The sequence below is a fragment of the Oratosquilla oratoria genome, chromosome 21 (assembly GCF_046742065.1).
Source record: "Oratosquilla oratoria isolate Oo_2021 chromosome 21, ASM4674206v1, whole genome shotgun sequence".
Taxonomy (NCBI): Eukaryota; Metazoa; Arthropoda; class Malacostraca; order Stomatopoda; family Squillidae; genus Oratosquilla; species Oratosquilla oratoria.
In genome coordinates this window covers 15,465,885-15,482,191 of record NC_134797.1, presented here as the reverse complement: position 1 = coordinate 15,482,191, position 16,307 = coordinate 15,465,885, and the positions used below count along the sequence as shown (strand labels likewise).

Genomic DNA, 16,307 nt, shown 5'->3' with positions numbered 1-16,307 from the left:
AATAATAATAATAATAATAATAATAATAATAATAATAACAATAATAATAATAATAGTAATAAATAACAATAATAATGATAAAAATTAAAGGTGAAGTTAGGGATGAAGAATCGCATTCGAACCCTTCCCGCGTCTCGTCTCCTGGTCGTCTGGGTTGGAACTATGCCCGTAGGGTCCCGTGTCTATATCTCCACTTATCAAACTTTGCATTAAATTGATGTATGATTGTTTCGTTTCACAAACTGACGCATCTGAGTGTGTACGGTGTGTGTGTGTGTGTGTGTGTGTGTGTGTGTGTGTGTGTGTGTGTGTGTGTGTGTGTGTGTGTGTGTGTGTGTGTGTGTGTGTGTGTGTGTGTTCACGGTTTGAACTCACTGTTTGAACTCGTGATCGACAGCTATTTCCCTCCCGGAAGAGAGCTCAGAGCTCGTATGACCGATCTATGGGTAATGATGTGACCTTACACGGACACACACCCCCAGCTCCCCGCCCACGAGAGTTGGAGTAACGACACGAAGCGCAGCGATACTGAAATTATTTCAGCCCTGGGCAGGATTCGAACCCGGACCGCCGTAGTGACAGTCAGGGACTCTACCAACCGCGCCACCGAGTTGTGTAAATGTGTGTGTGTGTGTGTGTGTGTGTGTGTGTGTGTGTGTGTGTGTGTGTGTGTGTGTGTGTGTGTGTGTGTGTGTGTGTGTGTGTGCGATGTCAGATAGCATTCTAATTCACCCCCCGCTCAAACAAAGCCCGTGGGAGTGATACTTCACTCGGGAAAAAAAAAAAAAAAAATCCTCCCCCACGCCTCATCTCCCCACCCCCACCTTTGCCCACGACGCCACAGTTTCCCCAACTCCTTCCCCTAGTTTCCCCCCACCCCCTCTCCTTCCCTTCTCGCCCGCTCGTTCGTTATTTCCTCCCCTGAATCACACGCAACCCCCCCCCCGACGTACAGTGACCTCATTAATCAGTCCCAACCACGGTTGAGTAGGGCCTGAAATGAACACCCCTTGGCTACATGAACAAGCTCTTTATAGCCTTTGTTCTGAGTGGCGGAGGACGACTGACCTCTTCCCTACCTCGACCTCTCGCAGGTTGATCCCTAGGCGATTCAAATCAGCAAAAGACTGCGTTCAAGAGGGTGAAAACTACGCCGATCTTACATCCTTGTTTTGAGGTCGAAATGAGTTCTTTCAGTTGATTTTCGTCGCTTTGTCAGGATTGTTCGAACACTGCGACCTGTGCCTCCTTTTTGGTCTGTGTATTCACACACACACACACACACACACACACACACACACACACACATATATATTATATATATATATATATATATATATATATATATATATATATATATATATATATATATATATATATATATATATATATATATATCCTATATTACATTAACAGAACCACTCTTACATCTACACATTAATAGCCGACCGATGGAGCGAGGAAGGAGGGGAAAGAAAGAATACATAGACTGATAAATGTATAGATAACGAGGGAGAGGGTGGAACTAGTTTATCGATTCTTCCTGAAACTTGGCATTATTCAATAAGAATACCGAACTGATTGAAACCTACCAATCTACCATTAAAAACGTTTAACAAATATATATATATTTTTAACTGGTGGATATTAATGTGAAAGGAAAAGAAGTACGATGTCATTCAACTGATCGTCTTCCTTGAATTCACACGGGGGCGAATACTCTAGTAATAATGGTTGATGGCGAGTTCAATGTGTGGGAATTGTTGGCAACGAACTGGAAGCACAAATGCTCGTTTCTCTGCTGACATTAACATCGCTTCAACTTTTTCCTCCCATCAATGGCACCGACTTCATTACAAAACTCCGCGCGCACATAACAACTCCTGTTCCCTGTGTCGCACTTTTGAGTCTACGACCTGTTGCCAGCAACGTCTTCAGCCTCTACCTAGGGAATTAGTAACATTTGCAACATGTCCGAGGTTTGGACTCGACACTGAGGCCACTCGTTCCCTTAGTGACCCCATCCACGGTACTATCTGACCTTGAGGTCGCCGGACAGATCTGGTCGGATCCGAACGGATTGGATCGTGTATGTCGGTCGGACAAACCAAAATTAGCACACACACGATCCAATCTGGTCGGATCCGACCAGATCTGTCCGGCGGCCTCAAGGCCAGATGGTACCGTGGATTGAGAACCTTAATCTTCTCGCCGTGCGCCGTCCTCGACACGACGTCGTGCTATCAAATAACCAGTTAACATGGGTGTCTATGGACGCTTTCACACGTCACGACCACGACCACGTGTGGAAGCGTCCAAAGACACCCATGGTCACTTGAGAGCACGACGTCGTGTCCTAGACGGCGCACGGCGAAAAGTCGATAAGTATGAAAAGAGTCACTACCAAGTAATGTCGTATAACTTTAGTAAATACACTAAAAACCCACTGTTGATTGGATTAAGGAAAGAAAGGAAATAATGATTTCCGTATATTTCGATCACTGGCTGTGATCCTCTTCAGCAGGTCACAGCCAGTGATCGAAATATACGGAAATAGTTATTTCCTTTCTTTTCTTAACCCAATCAACAGTGGGCTTTTAGTGTAAAGACTTAGGCAGTAACTATGGACGCCAGTGAGTTTTTAGTGTACGAAAACAGACTTAGGTAGTAACTATGGACACCTGTATAGTCACCAGCTGGCTTACCCGGTCGCACTTCCTGAGTCCCCGCGGACCTGCACCTGTCCTCTGACACCTAGCGTACCTGTGGGAGAAAACGAGAACTACTTTAACATTTACATTTACTGACAGCCGACCGACATGCGCATTAAGGATGCCCAACGTATAAATTGGTTAAATTCTCAGAACAATCCGTCATCAAGAAACTTGAATAAACTCGTTAAATCATAATGCACATTAATGTTTCCCATAACGTCTCCGTCATACACGCTACCAGATGTACGGTCACTCAACGGGTCATGTCCGCGGCACTTCCAGGTGTGGATGGGCTAGGTTATTGCTATAATAACTAGTTTATTCAGTTTACTAAACAGCTTCCGCAGTGAAAGCATTCACGAGTTCACCGCAGTGGACAACGACGATGCATTGCACGGACATCAACAGCACAATCTGAAGGCATCAATTGAAGCAACACCCATCAATGACGAAATCTACTGATATCAATGACACTAACCTGTATCACCTATACAATCCAGACACATCAAGACGTAATCTCATTTAAATCTCAAATTAAGGTCCTATAAACATGAAAATGACCAATTATATACAAAAAACTATGACAAATATACGTTTCGTTGTTGATGCATCAATGCAATTTCTTATAAGAGGTAATTACGAGGGAAATACTGTATAAATATATATACAAGGGTATATTCGACTAGAGAAGGTAGTTATATTTGTATAATTCCGATATAATGCGGTTCAGCTTCAAGTGTCCGAAATACTGCATACAACTACATCGATCACACACACACATACACACACACACACACACACACACACCAAAGAGGTGCGGACACACACAAGATTTGCATACACAAATAGCGGAGGCAAGCGCACGGAGTGGAACTACAAGTTGTTAAACAGATTAACTGATTAAGATGTAGTGCTACATCCAGCGATTCTCGATCGCGCGCGCGCACATACACGCATTCACACACAAACACACACACACACTATTTACCTGTTTATTATCTAATTTTACATATCTATTTTGTTTATTATTATTATTATTATAATTTCTGTTTATCATTATTATTATAATTTTTTCGCATCCGACCTAGTTATGGACAAAAAGGTCTCCTGCCGGCATGCTCCTTTGTAATCCTTTTCGTAGGTAGCAGGTGACGCACCTGTGACGCAAGAAATCATGAGAGGCTGTGTTTACCCTGAGCATTTAGGGAGTTCAAAACAAACCAATATTTGGGGGAACATATACAAGCCCCCACCCATTCCTCTCAAGCCTTTTCAAACACAAGCAGGCATACGCCAACAACCACACAAATACAAACACACGAGTGGACACACACACACACACACACACACACACACACACACACACGACTCGGTGGCGCGGTTGGTAGAGTCTCAGACTGTCAGCACGGGGGTGACGGCGGTACCTGGTTCGAATCCTGCCCAGGGCTGAAATTATTTCAGTATCGCTGCGCTTTGAGTCGTTACTCCAACTCTCGTGGGCGGGGAGTTGGGTGTGTGTGTGCGTGTAAGGTCATAGCATTACCCATAGATCAGTCATACGAGCTCTGAGCTCTCTTCCGGGAGGGAAATAGCTGTCGATCACGGGTCCAACACGTGATCCAAAATACAAAGGTGAATACACACACACACACACACACAACAACAACAACAAAAATACGGACACACACACACATAACTGACTCACACACACACATACAGTGCACACAACATACATATACCAAAGGCTTTTTCCCCTTTACACGGGGGGTAGCCAAAAAGAAAACAACATGAAATCTGGAAAATGTTGAATGGAGACGCATTTATTTTTTCATTTATGAATAAAGGAAAGTGCGGGCGCTGAGAGAGGCAATCCCTACAACAGAAAGATAACGTTGGCCGCCTAAGTTTTAACGTTGGAATTCTCCGTTTTTTCTATGATTATCGGGAATTCATGGCACCAAAGTCGGGTTGCAGAACCGTCGAGATGCATTTGAAAACAAGAATATATATATATATATATATATGAATATATATATTATATATATAGTATATATATATATATTATATATATATACATTTATTATTACATATATATATTTACATATATATATATATATATAAATATATATATATATATATATGCAGGTCCAGAAGACAGCTGTCATCGGTCCATGTCTGGCACCAAGACTGGCTCCACATGACACCAGCGATAGATTTTTTATACGCACGCGCACAATGGCACTCATCAAAGGTGCAGTACACCAGTGTCACATTTCAATTGTAGGACTGAGAATGGGGCACCTGATCACATTGGCTGTTTATTGCATTTTCACAACCACAACCGTACATTTCTCACCATTCAATCAACTTTACCTAAGCAAAGTCACCGTGAAGTACAAAGGTCGTTGTATCCCCCAGGGTCTTGCATTGGGCCATTAAGGCTGAACACCGCACACGCACACACATTATATATATATATATATATATATATATATATATATATATATATATATATATATATATATATATATATATATATATATATATACACACACACAGCATGCTGGCCTTTGATGGCTTAGAATTAAAGTGCATTGTGGTTGTTAAAATGTATCTCTAATCACTGGGACCCATTCAGTGTTGTACATATATATATATATATATATATATATATATATATATATATATATATATATATATATATATATATATATATATATATATATACCACGTGACGGGACTGTCACAAATGGAACACAAGAGCCTGAAGCCGCTGACAAAGGAGCACCAGGAAATACCGATCTTGTATTACTTGCCTTTAACCCGCGAAGTCACCAATTTTAGACAGAACGCTCCTTATTTGGTCTTGATCTCTGGCTCCGTACTAAGATAACTTGCGAGGCACCCTATCATGAGCTTTGGAAGTACCTTAAAGGTGCCTCTGCTGTAACTGGCTCCCCCCTCCGAAATATATATATATATATATATACATATATGTATATATATATATATATATATACATATATATATTGTATATTTAGGGCGCAGATTCTCACTAATACACACTGAGTTAAACACGACAGCATTTTGGCACTGATTAATCTTCTTACCGAGATTTTCAATTTTTCTCACAGTAGGTCTCATTTCAGGAGGGTGGGCAAATACAAGCCTTCCATATTTAATTTGACGTTTCGACTTCAGGGAGTCATCTTCAGAATAGTTAGAAGAGATAAGTCACAATTTTCAAAGCTACATGATTCACAATTGACAATAATGTACAGACAACATGGGTTTAAATATGGGCCGTTTGGGAACGCTGCGTTAGTTACCAGGAAAAGAAAGCACAAAATTCCCAGATTTCGTGTAATTCATGTCTTCTGGGGACAGTACAGATAAAAGAGTGCTTTAAAGTGAGCATAAATAGAAAAATAGCAATATATAAATAGGAAAGGTTACCAAACAAATATCTAGGAACGGTACTAAGAAATAAAATTAAATAAGATAAAGTAATTAACTGGGAAACATCCCTTGGGAAAATGAAAGGGAACTGTCACAGAACATTACATCAAAACTCACAAATACATTTATAAATTTAGAACGTCACAAGAATTCATAACAATTATGTTTGGTGGGAGTTTCCAACGTGTTTACCAATGTTACCAATGGTGAAACTATACAACTTATACATGCCATCACTAATGTTGAAATTAACCCCTCATGTTGGACAGTTTCAAGTTCCACTAAAGAATCAATAAGAGACGGCAGTACGGAGCCGCATAATACTTTAAACCACAGAATTCCGATAAAGGCTACATGCCTAGCCACCTCGCACAGCGGGTGGTAACTGTTGAAAAATGTGTGGGTATATGAAGATGTCACCTTTGCCTTATATGCTCGGGTAGCTTGAACAAGCCCGTCACCAGAATTCCATGAGTTCGAACTTGTGTCAACGTGGTAATTTCTGATCGAAATAAAATCTAGACACTAATTGACAGAACTTTCAAAACAAGTGTCCATGTATCGATATTTCCTATATAAAAATAGTAATAATAGTAATAAACAGATAAATTTATACAACAAGTTAATAAATAAATAAAACAAAAATATGTGACTATTTCACCCCACTCCTTTCTCGAGCTATAAGGTTACTTCGCCATAATGTGTTCAGCGTTCCTCGGTTCCTTTTTTTATCCAAAGCCGCCCTGCATCCCGATTCCAAACTGCCTCAGCGAGGAGAAAAAGAGAAAACAAAAACAGAAGAGTGACCAAAATGCTTTTAGTTGGCTTGATGCAGGCAGGCCCATTTTACTATTCCAATTCCGACATCTTTAAAGACGACGGCACCAAAGGAAGACAAAGACGACGACGACGACGACGACGACGACGACGACGACGATAACTACGGCCGAGACGGAAGGTGTGGCTACCTTGACAGCTGCTCATATGTGTTTATGTATTTAACGAATACTAGTTTCCCTACTCGCAATGTACAGGACATGAGCCATGCTCGTACCTATGTCTCCATCGGTCAAATATGGCATTCAATTCTTTGATGTTTTTCGAGTGGAAATTTTCTTTTGTTTGACTATCCCACACATCGATGCACTTGGACGGAAAAAGAAAGAAAGAAAAAAAGAATATCTTTAAGCACCTTGTCTTTTATCCTTTCTTTCTGTGACCTTGTGACCTCTTGTTCCTCTTCCGTCCCAATCTAAGAGATCTTCACTCTCCAATTTGACCACTCCTTTCATATATCTCATCACAACCACATCTCGACCTCTCTCCTCGGTCTCGTAATAAAGGTCGGTCCAGTTTGTCTAACTTTTCTGCAAGAATGGAGACCCTTTTCATTGCCGTTCTTTTTTTTTTCCTGATAGTTTAAATATATTTATTTTTGTTTGGAGACCGTACCACTTCTATATTCTCATCTAGGTCGAACCAGATAAACTCAAACAATACCGAAAATAACAAAACAATCATACTAATAATAACAATACCGAAGATTTTGTTGTAAACAGCGATTCACAACTACGCATCGAAGAGACGGAAATGGTCCAGCTCTTGCCTGCAGCTGGCAGCAATGCCCCCAACAGCTCGACCTTGACGAATGTGGAAATCAGATGAATCCAACGAAGGGCAACAACAAGACAACATATATTCGTCACCTCGATCAGCAGATCCCGGACATGGATAACAGCTGCCGGCGTCAGGGGCATTTGCCAGCCAGGATTCCTCCCCAATGTGGCTACCCCCCCCCCACCTCCCCCAGTCCACATTTAAATGTTTCGGGGTAGGGGGAGCGGGGGGGAGGGGGTTAAGGAGAAGGCAAGAGGTAGAATGGAAGCAAGCACAGAAGGAAGGAAAGGAAGGAAGGAAGAGAGGAAACAGGATGTGGGAAGATGGAGATGGAGAGAGAGGGGGCAGAACAAAGAGATAGAGAGGGGAAGAGAGAGAAAGACGTGGAGGAAGATGGCAAAGGAGATAAAAAAAAAGGAGAGGGGGATTGAGGGAGGGAGAGGAGGATAGGGGGAAGGAGAGACGCAAAGGAAGGGAGAGGAGAGGAGAAGAGACAAAATGGAGAGGGAAAGGAGGGATGAGGAAAAGAAAGGAGGAGAGGGTGAAGGAGTGAAGGGAGGAGAAGAGAGGGTGGTGGAGAGAAGTATAGTATGGATGTAGGGAGGGAGAAAGAGTAAGACAGGCATACAGAAACACACATACACACAAACAGCGAGAGAGAGAGAGAGAGAGAGAGAGAGAGAGAGAGAGAGAGAGAGAGAGAGAGAGAGAGAGAGAGAGAGAGAGAGAGAGAGAGACATAGAGAGGTAAGAAGTGAATTTGAACAAAACAAAAAAAAAGAGAGGAGAAAAAGAGAGAAAAAACGAGAAGAAATAATAATGAGTGTGAAGCAGGGTTAGATGGATCAAAGTTACGCAGCACTGTTTAATAGCTGGGGACCAGTCGCCACTCAAGAGACTACTACTCGTAATTTCTACACTACCTCCTCTTTACTATCCTCTTTAAATCTCTCCTTTGCAACCCCTTCGGAACGATATTCTCTTCCCCAAGGACAGAAGCGCTGGTTATCGGCGAAGGAATACAAATTTACCCCCCTCCTTCTTCCTTTCAAGTGAAGATTTGGTAACTTTACGGATAGGGATGGTAATTGGTAAGGGGCATGGAACTGCCTAGCTTAGGCCTTATGGTCTCTCGTAGTTTCCTACATTCTTAGGCTCTCACGTTCTATCCCCTCCCTGTCCGGATAGAGGAAACAATTCCTGCCGTATATTTCACCTACTTCAGTGTTGTTGAACCTTCAGCTTTTCCCCCTAGTTTAGTAACTCCATCCCCAATCTGGTCCCCTTGGACCTGTACACCTCGTTTGACCTCACCGAGTCTGAACATAAGAACATAAGAATGAAGGAGACTGCAAGAGACCATAAGGCCTACACTAGGCAGCTCCGTATCCATCACCACCTGTCATCCCTTTCCATAAAGTTGTCTAATCGTTTCTTAAAACAACTCATAGTTTCAGCGCTTACTACATGGTTACTAAGTTTATTCAATTCGTCGACCACCCTATTAGTAAACCAATTCTTGCCTATTTCCTTCTTAAATCTAAATTTGTCCAGTTTATAACCATTACTGCGAGTCCTGCCCTGTTGTTTTAATATGATGGCCTTGTTTGCATCACCCTGGCATTTCCCCTCCGCTCCGAGTTCGAGTGGCCACGTTGCTAAAAAAAAAAGAACAATAATAGATCTCTTTGTTTCTTCGACTAAAGGCATTTCTTATAGGAGAGGAGGTTTGGCCCCGAGGCTCCGCAAAAAGCGATGGGTTAAAGGGACGAGTAAAGAGGAGCTCATCCCGGGCATGGAAGTCAACGGGGACCAACAAGGGAGAAAAGCCTTGATGGCCTCGGGAGAAAGACACAACAGACAATACTATGACAATTATATAGTGAAGAGAGAGTGTGAGAGAGTGAGTGTGAGAGAGTGAGACAAAGAGAGAGAGCGAGAGCGAGAGAGAGAGAGAGAGAGAGAGAGAGACAGTGAGAGAGGGAGAGAGAAAGAGAGAGACAGAGGGAGAGACAGAGAGGGACAGAGAGGGAGAGAGAGAGAGAGAGAGAGAGGGAGGGAGGGAGGGAGAGAGAGAGAGGGAGGGAGAGAGAGAGAGAGAGGGAGAGAGGGAGGGACGGAGGAGAGGGAGGGAGGGAGAGAGAGAGAGAGAGAGAGAGATAGACAGAGATAGAGACAGAGAGGGACAGTGAGAGAGGGAGAGAGAGAGAGAGAGAGAGAGAGAGAGAGAGAGAGAGAGAGAGAGAGAGAGAGAGAGAGAGAGAGAGAGAGAGAGAGAGGAGGGAGGGAGAGAAAGAGACAAGGGAGGGGGGAGAGAAAGACAGCAAGAGAGAGAGATAGAGAGGGAGAGAGAAAGAGAGAGATGGAGGGAGGGAGAGAGAGAGAGAGAGAGAGAGAGAGAGAGAGAGAGAGGGGGGGGGGGGGAAGGTCCGACCGAGAAGACTACGCCACAACTTGTAGGCTCGTTTCGTCTTCCTCCCCTGCTACGGAGTGACAGTTTCGTTGGGAGCGTAAGGTCAGTGTGTGATTGATCAAGAGAGCCGGACCCAACAACTCTCGACCCTTCTTCCTCTCTCTCTCTCTCTCTCTCTCTCTCGTTTAAACGTGTACCCCGTTAATTTCATAATTAAACTACAGACAACACAAAAACAAAAAATGATTAAAATGAATAAATATACTAAAATGGAATGATAATGATGATGATGATGATAATAATAATAATAATAATAATAATAATAACAATAATAATAATTATCATTATAACAATAATGTACATAAAATGTAGCCAGCCAGGTGAAGCGTATTATAGAACCAATTCTCAATTACCAATTACACACATACATTCACTCTTTACCATGTCACTATCTCGACCTCCAAAAAGGTTAAATCTAACTAGAACCTCGACTTCCACTTCAGAGTCTCTCTGGCGTGGGCGATCTCCAATTCCGAGGTCCTGCTCGAAGCTCATCGTTTCTTTCTCTCTCTCTCGTTTTTGAAATGATCACTTGCAAACACAAGTACGAATCTCTTCCTCGTTCCCAGCAGCCTGGGTCAACAAGACTGCAGACTAATTAGTGCAGCAGAGTTAATTAATCAATTGGCCCCTGAAGCGTGTGTGTGTGATTGTGAATGCGCGCGTTTGTGATTGTGAATGCGCGCGTTTGTGTGTGTGTGTGTGTGTGTGTGTGTGTGTGTGTGTGTGTGTGTGTGTGTGTGTGTGTGTGTGTGTGTGTGTGTGTGTGTTTACCTAGTTGTATCTTACGGGAAGGGGAGCTACGCTCGTGGTATCCCGTCTGTATTTCGCCATATCTAATTTGCTCTTAAATTCTTGTAGTGTTTTTGCACACACTATTATTTCGTCTAGTATGTTCCATACATCCACCATTCTATGAGAAAAGCTATTTTTTCAGGTCTCTTCTATAACTGTCTTTTTTGAGTTTCTTTCCATGTCCTCTTGTGTTTCTCTTATCCCAATTTAGTAAGTCATTTCTATCAAGGATTTCCACACCTCTCATAATTCTGTAGATGATCAACAAGTATGGCATTTTTGATAGTGTTGGGGCCATCTTCGTAGTTGCTCTATGAATTCTCTCATTTTTTTTATACTCTTTTTAGCACTGGGTGACCATAGTGTCGCTCCATACTCCAATTGCCTAGTATTTTCTTTACCATTTCTTCATCCAAGTAAAAGCCACTTTTATTGATCTTAGCAAGTTGTAGGTTTTGCCGACAATTTTGTTTATATGCTTGTCAGGGGACATATCTTTTGTGATGATCACTCCCAGGTCTTGTTCAGATCCCACTTTCGTTACTTGTTTTTCATCAATTCTATATTGTCTTGATGTCTTTTTTTTATTTTCCAAATTCCATTATGATACACTTCTTAATGTTGAAATCCACTTCCCACTTCTGACTCCACTCCCAGGCTCTGTACAGATCTCTCTGTAGTGAGTCACAGTCCGTTTCAGTATTCTCTTTAACAATTTTGCATCATCTGCAAAGAAGATCATGTAACATTTCCACACCTTCGTCCATGTCATTCACATAGACAGCAAACATTGTTGGAGCCAATACTGATCCTTGTGGAACTCCACTAATTACCTCTTCCCAAGTAGAACTCTTATCTCTGAGCGCTACTCTCATTTTTCTTTAACTTTTTCCAGATTCCATTATGATACTCTTAATGTTAAAATCCATGTCATTCACATAGCAAACATTATTGGAGCCAATATTGATCCTTGTGGAACTCCACTAATAACCTCTTCCCAAATAGAACACTTATCTCTGGGCACTACTCTCATTTTTCTTCCACGCAAAAAGTACTCCATCCATTTCAGTAGTTTACTTTGTATCCCTCCTATGGTTCCCAGTTTTTTTAATAGTTTTTTGTGAGGTACTTTATCAAAAGCTTTTTGTAGATCTAGGAACGCATAATCAGCCCATCTGTCCCTTTCTTGTATTACGTCTAGTAGTCTTGAGTTAAAACAGATCAAATTTGTGGTACATGATCTTCCTTGTCTAAATCCGAATTGTCTGTGTGTATGAGATTTAAGTAGAAAAGAGATAGAGAGAGAGAGAGAGAGAGAGAGAGAGAGAGAGAGAGAGAGTCAAAGATGACGCAATTACGCCTAGCATCCGGTCATTTAGTCCCTTAGGCTCTTGTCCAAACAAGGCTGAGTGGCAGTCACCATGACGGACGGCATCCCGTGTCGCCAGCGACCCTAACCTTCAATGCTGTGACGCCCATTTTTGGCTTCGTTCTGGCTGAAAACGGGCGATTTTAAGAAGCCGGAAGGGAGCTGTATCCAGCCTGAAACAAGCCTCACTCGATCGGGACCTCGTCCTGGTCAAGCCCGACCCCTCAGTCGCATTGAAATCGCCCGCACTGAGCCAGAATACAAACATAAAACGCGTTACTGTGTAGAATGGGGTTACAATAGTCTCCCGTGATTGTAGTCGTAACCATGGTAACATTTCATTTTTCTTTAGCATTTTCATTGCTAAGTACTACAGTAGACTCCCGTACTTGACCCGTGGTAAATCAGGAATACACAAATACATTTCTTTGTGTATTCAAGTAATTTTGTTTACAAAAAAAACACAACAAAGATGTCATTCCGTCATGCCATGGGTCAGATTTGGGTGTCCGCAAGAGTACAGAAATTATGTCTGCCGTCAGGCGATTTTATTTAGTTGAAGGAATCCCCCACCATCCCGCGCTCTGAGAAAATTCAGTAACAATAACAACACCAATATATCCACCGTGCATTCTGACTGACTGAGACAGAGAGAGAGAGAGAGAGAGAGAGAGAGAGAGAGAGAGAGCACTTTATACCTAGTTATCTCTGTATATGGCCGAAACTACCACCTTTGCCCCGAGTGCATGGACAGCCTCATCACAAGTAAAATGAGAGATCATATCATTACAGGTTAGTCATACAGACAACAAATAATGGCGAACGCCTTACATATGCACTGTTAACAGGAACAGCTTTTATTAAGAGGGAAAAAAATACAATACAGGAACTATTTCTGGCAAGCCCACAGGCAGGCATCCGACCCATTCCAAAAAAACTGAGATTTTATATATATATATATATATATATATATATATATGACGTATATATATATATATATATATATATATATATATCTTCATCATCTTGAATGATTGGTGGGGGATTCCTCTGTAAGTTTCCCTTTGCCATCCCCCACCCCCCCACACTCTCCCCCACACCTTTTGGCAATCTGACGACCCCAGCTGGTAAACCCTCCCCCCTTCCTCCTCTAGTCATGGAATTTCCCCCTCCACCTTACCCTTTCTTCCACATTCCTGTCATGCAGCGCTGTGGCGTGTTGGTTTCGATCTCGCTCCGTGCCCCACACACCACCTGGGTTCGGAAGCCGAGAGTCACCGTCGACTACCAACTCTTCTTCCCCTGGCAGTCCCGCCACGCAGGGCAAAGGTGGTGCGGCTTCGGTCTCACATAAGAGCTTTCTGGTGTAAGCTACTACTTATGCCCATTCTGTGTTTGCCCAAATAAATATATTTAACGAAGGACCGTGTGTGTGTGTGTGTGTGTGTGTGTGTGTGTGTGTGTGTGTGTGTGTGTGTGTGTGTGTGTGTGTGTGTGTGTGTGTGTGTGTGTGTGTGTGTGTGTGTGTGTGTGTGTGTGATTCACCATGGTCTTTTGAATCACGTGTTGGACTCATGATCGACAGCTATTTCCCTCCCGGAAGAGAGCTCAGAGCTCGTATGACCGATCTATGGGTAATGCTGTGACCTTACACGCGCGCGCGGAGAGAGAGAGAGAGAGAGAGAGAGAGAGAGAGAGAGAGAGAGAGAGAGAGAGAGAGAGAGAGAGAGAGAGAGAGAGAGAGAGAGAGAGAGAGAGAGAGAGAGCCCAACATCACTTCTTCCTCCTCCCATCCCCTCTTCCTCATCCGTCCACATTCTATCACCACCACCACCAACTTCCTCCTCCTCCTCTTCCTCCTCCTCAGGGCACTTGAGGGCCGATGAGGGACAAATGACCTCTTCCGGTCCGTTAACTCGGGACGACGGAACCAGCAGGCACCGGGAGCGTCTTGATGGTAGTGGTGGTGGTGGTGGGGGAAGAGGAGGAGGAAGAGGGAGGAGGAGGAGGAAGAGGGAGGAGGAGGAGGAGGAGGAGGAAGAGGGAGGAGGAGGAAGAGGAGGAGGAGGAGGAAGAGGGAGGAGGAGGAAGAGGGAGGAGGAGGAGGAAGAGGGAGGAGGAGGAGGAAGAGGGAGGAGGAGGAGGAAGAGGGAGGAGGAGGAGGAAGAGGGAGGAGGAGGAGGAAGAGGGAGGAGGAGGAGGAAGAGGGAGGAGGAGGAGGAAGAGGGAGGAGGAGGAGGAAGAGGGAGGAGGAGGAGGTGAAGGAGGAGGAAGGAGAGGGAGGAGGAAGAGGGAGGAGGAGGAGGAAGAGGGAGGAGGAGGAGGAGGAAGAGGGAGGAGGAGGAGGAAGAGGGAGGAGGAGGAGGAAGAGGGAGGAGGAGGAAGAAGAAGAGGAGGTGTAATGAAGGCAGGAAAGGGGGAGGGAGGAAAGAGGAGGGGATACAGGAAGAGGGGATGGAGGAAGAGAAGAGGGAGGGGGAGGGGTGGAGGAATAGAGGCAGGTAGAGGAAGTGGAGGAGGAAGAGGGTAGGAAGAGGAGAGGGACGAGAAGGTGATGGAGGAAGAAGGGAGGGATGAGGAGGGGATGGAGGAAGAGGGGATGGAGGAAGAGGGGAGGGTTGGATGAAGAAGGGAGGGAAGAAGAAAGAAGAGAAAGAACGAAGGGAGGAAGAGGGGAGGAAAGAGAGGAAGAAGAGAGGAAGAGGTGGAGGAGGAAGAGGCGAGGGGAGGAAGAGGAGAGGGGTGGAGGAAGAGGGGAGAGGAGGGAGGAAGATGGGAGAAGAAGGATGAAGGGGGGAGGAAGGAGGAGGGGAGGAAGAAATAAGGGGAGGGAGGAGGAGGGGAGGAGGAGGAAGAGGGGAGGAAAAGGGGAGGGGAAGGGGGAAAAGGGGAGGAAGGATGACGAGAAGGGAGGGAAGGTAGGAAGGTGAGAGGGGAGGGAAAGGAGGATGGCGAGAGGAGAGGGGAGGAGGATGGGATAGGAAGGATGAAGAGGGGAGAGGATGAAGAGGGGAGAGGAAGGATGAAGAGGGGAGAGGAAGGAGGAGGAGGGGATGAAGGAGGAGGAGGGGAGGAAGGAGGAGGAGATGAAGGAGGAGAGGAGGAAGAAGTGAGGGGAGTGAGGAAGAGGGGAGAGGAAGGAGCAGGAGGGGAGGAAGGAGAAGGAGAGGAGGAAGAAGTGAGGGGAATGAGGAAGAGGGGATGAGGAGGAGGGGAGAAGGAGGAAGAGGGGAGGGGAAGGAGGAAGAGGGGAGAGGAGGAAAAGGAGAGGGAGGAAGACTAGAAGGGAAGGAAGGTAGGAAGGCAAGAGGGGAGGGAAAAGAGGAAGGCAAGAGGGGAAAGGAGGGAGGAAGTGAGGAGGGGAAGGAGGACGTGGGGAGGGGAGGGAGGACGTGGGGAGGGGAGGGAGGAAATGGGGAGGAGAGAGAGGAAGCGGGAAGGGGAGGGAGGAGGTGGAAAGGGAAGGGAGGACGAGGGGCGGGTAGGGAAATGAGAGGAAGAAGAGGGCGGAAGAGAGTTTTTTTTTTTTTTTTTTTTTTTTTTTTTTTACCAGAGTTTTTATCCTGGGGGACAAAATCACACTGAAGAGTTGGAGTCAGAGATAGAGTTAAGGGGAAAAATCTAAAAGGAGGAGGAGGAGGAGGATAGCATTTTTTTTTAAGCACAATCTAAAAGTGACCAGCTTTATTTGATTGGAGACAAGTCTCTTCAATCATAAAAGAATACGAAATGACTCGGAATCATAGGTATGTCACTGAACTCCCTAAAATAGTGACTTCATAAAACATCTAGTCAATATACCACACGGGGGAGAGGAGGATGGGGAAAGAAGGGGAGAGAGGAGGAGGGGGAAAGAAGGGGAGAAAGGAGGAGGGGGAAAG

The 16,307-nt window shown here is 44.3% G+C and overlaps 1 protein-coding gene across 3 annotated transcripts in view; it reads right to left on the bottom strand.

Annotated features, from left to right (window-relative positions):
- The window catches only part of Nrg (Neuroglian), a 556,234-nt gene that overhangs the window by 50,620 nt on the left and 489,307 nt on the right, over nt 1–16,307 (bottom strand). The window contains exon 2 of one of the 3 annotated variants that reach the window (XM_076204343.1): nt 2,706–2,763. The exons of the other annotated variants lie outside the window; for them this stretch is intronic. The gene's annotated coding sequence lies outside the window, so the exon portion shown is untranslated. The remainder of the gene's footprint in view (nt 1–2,705; nt 2,764–16,307) is intronic. 3 annotated transcript variants of the gene reach the window in all.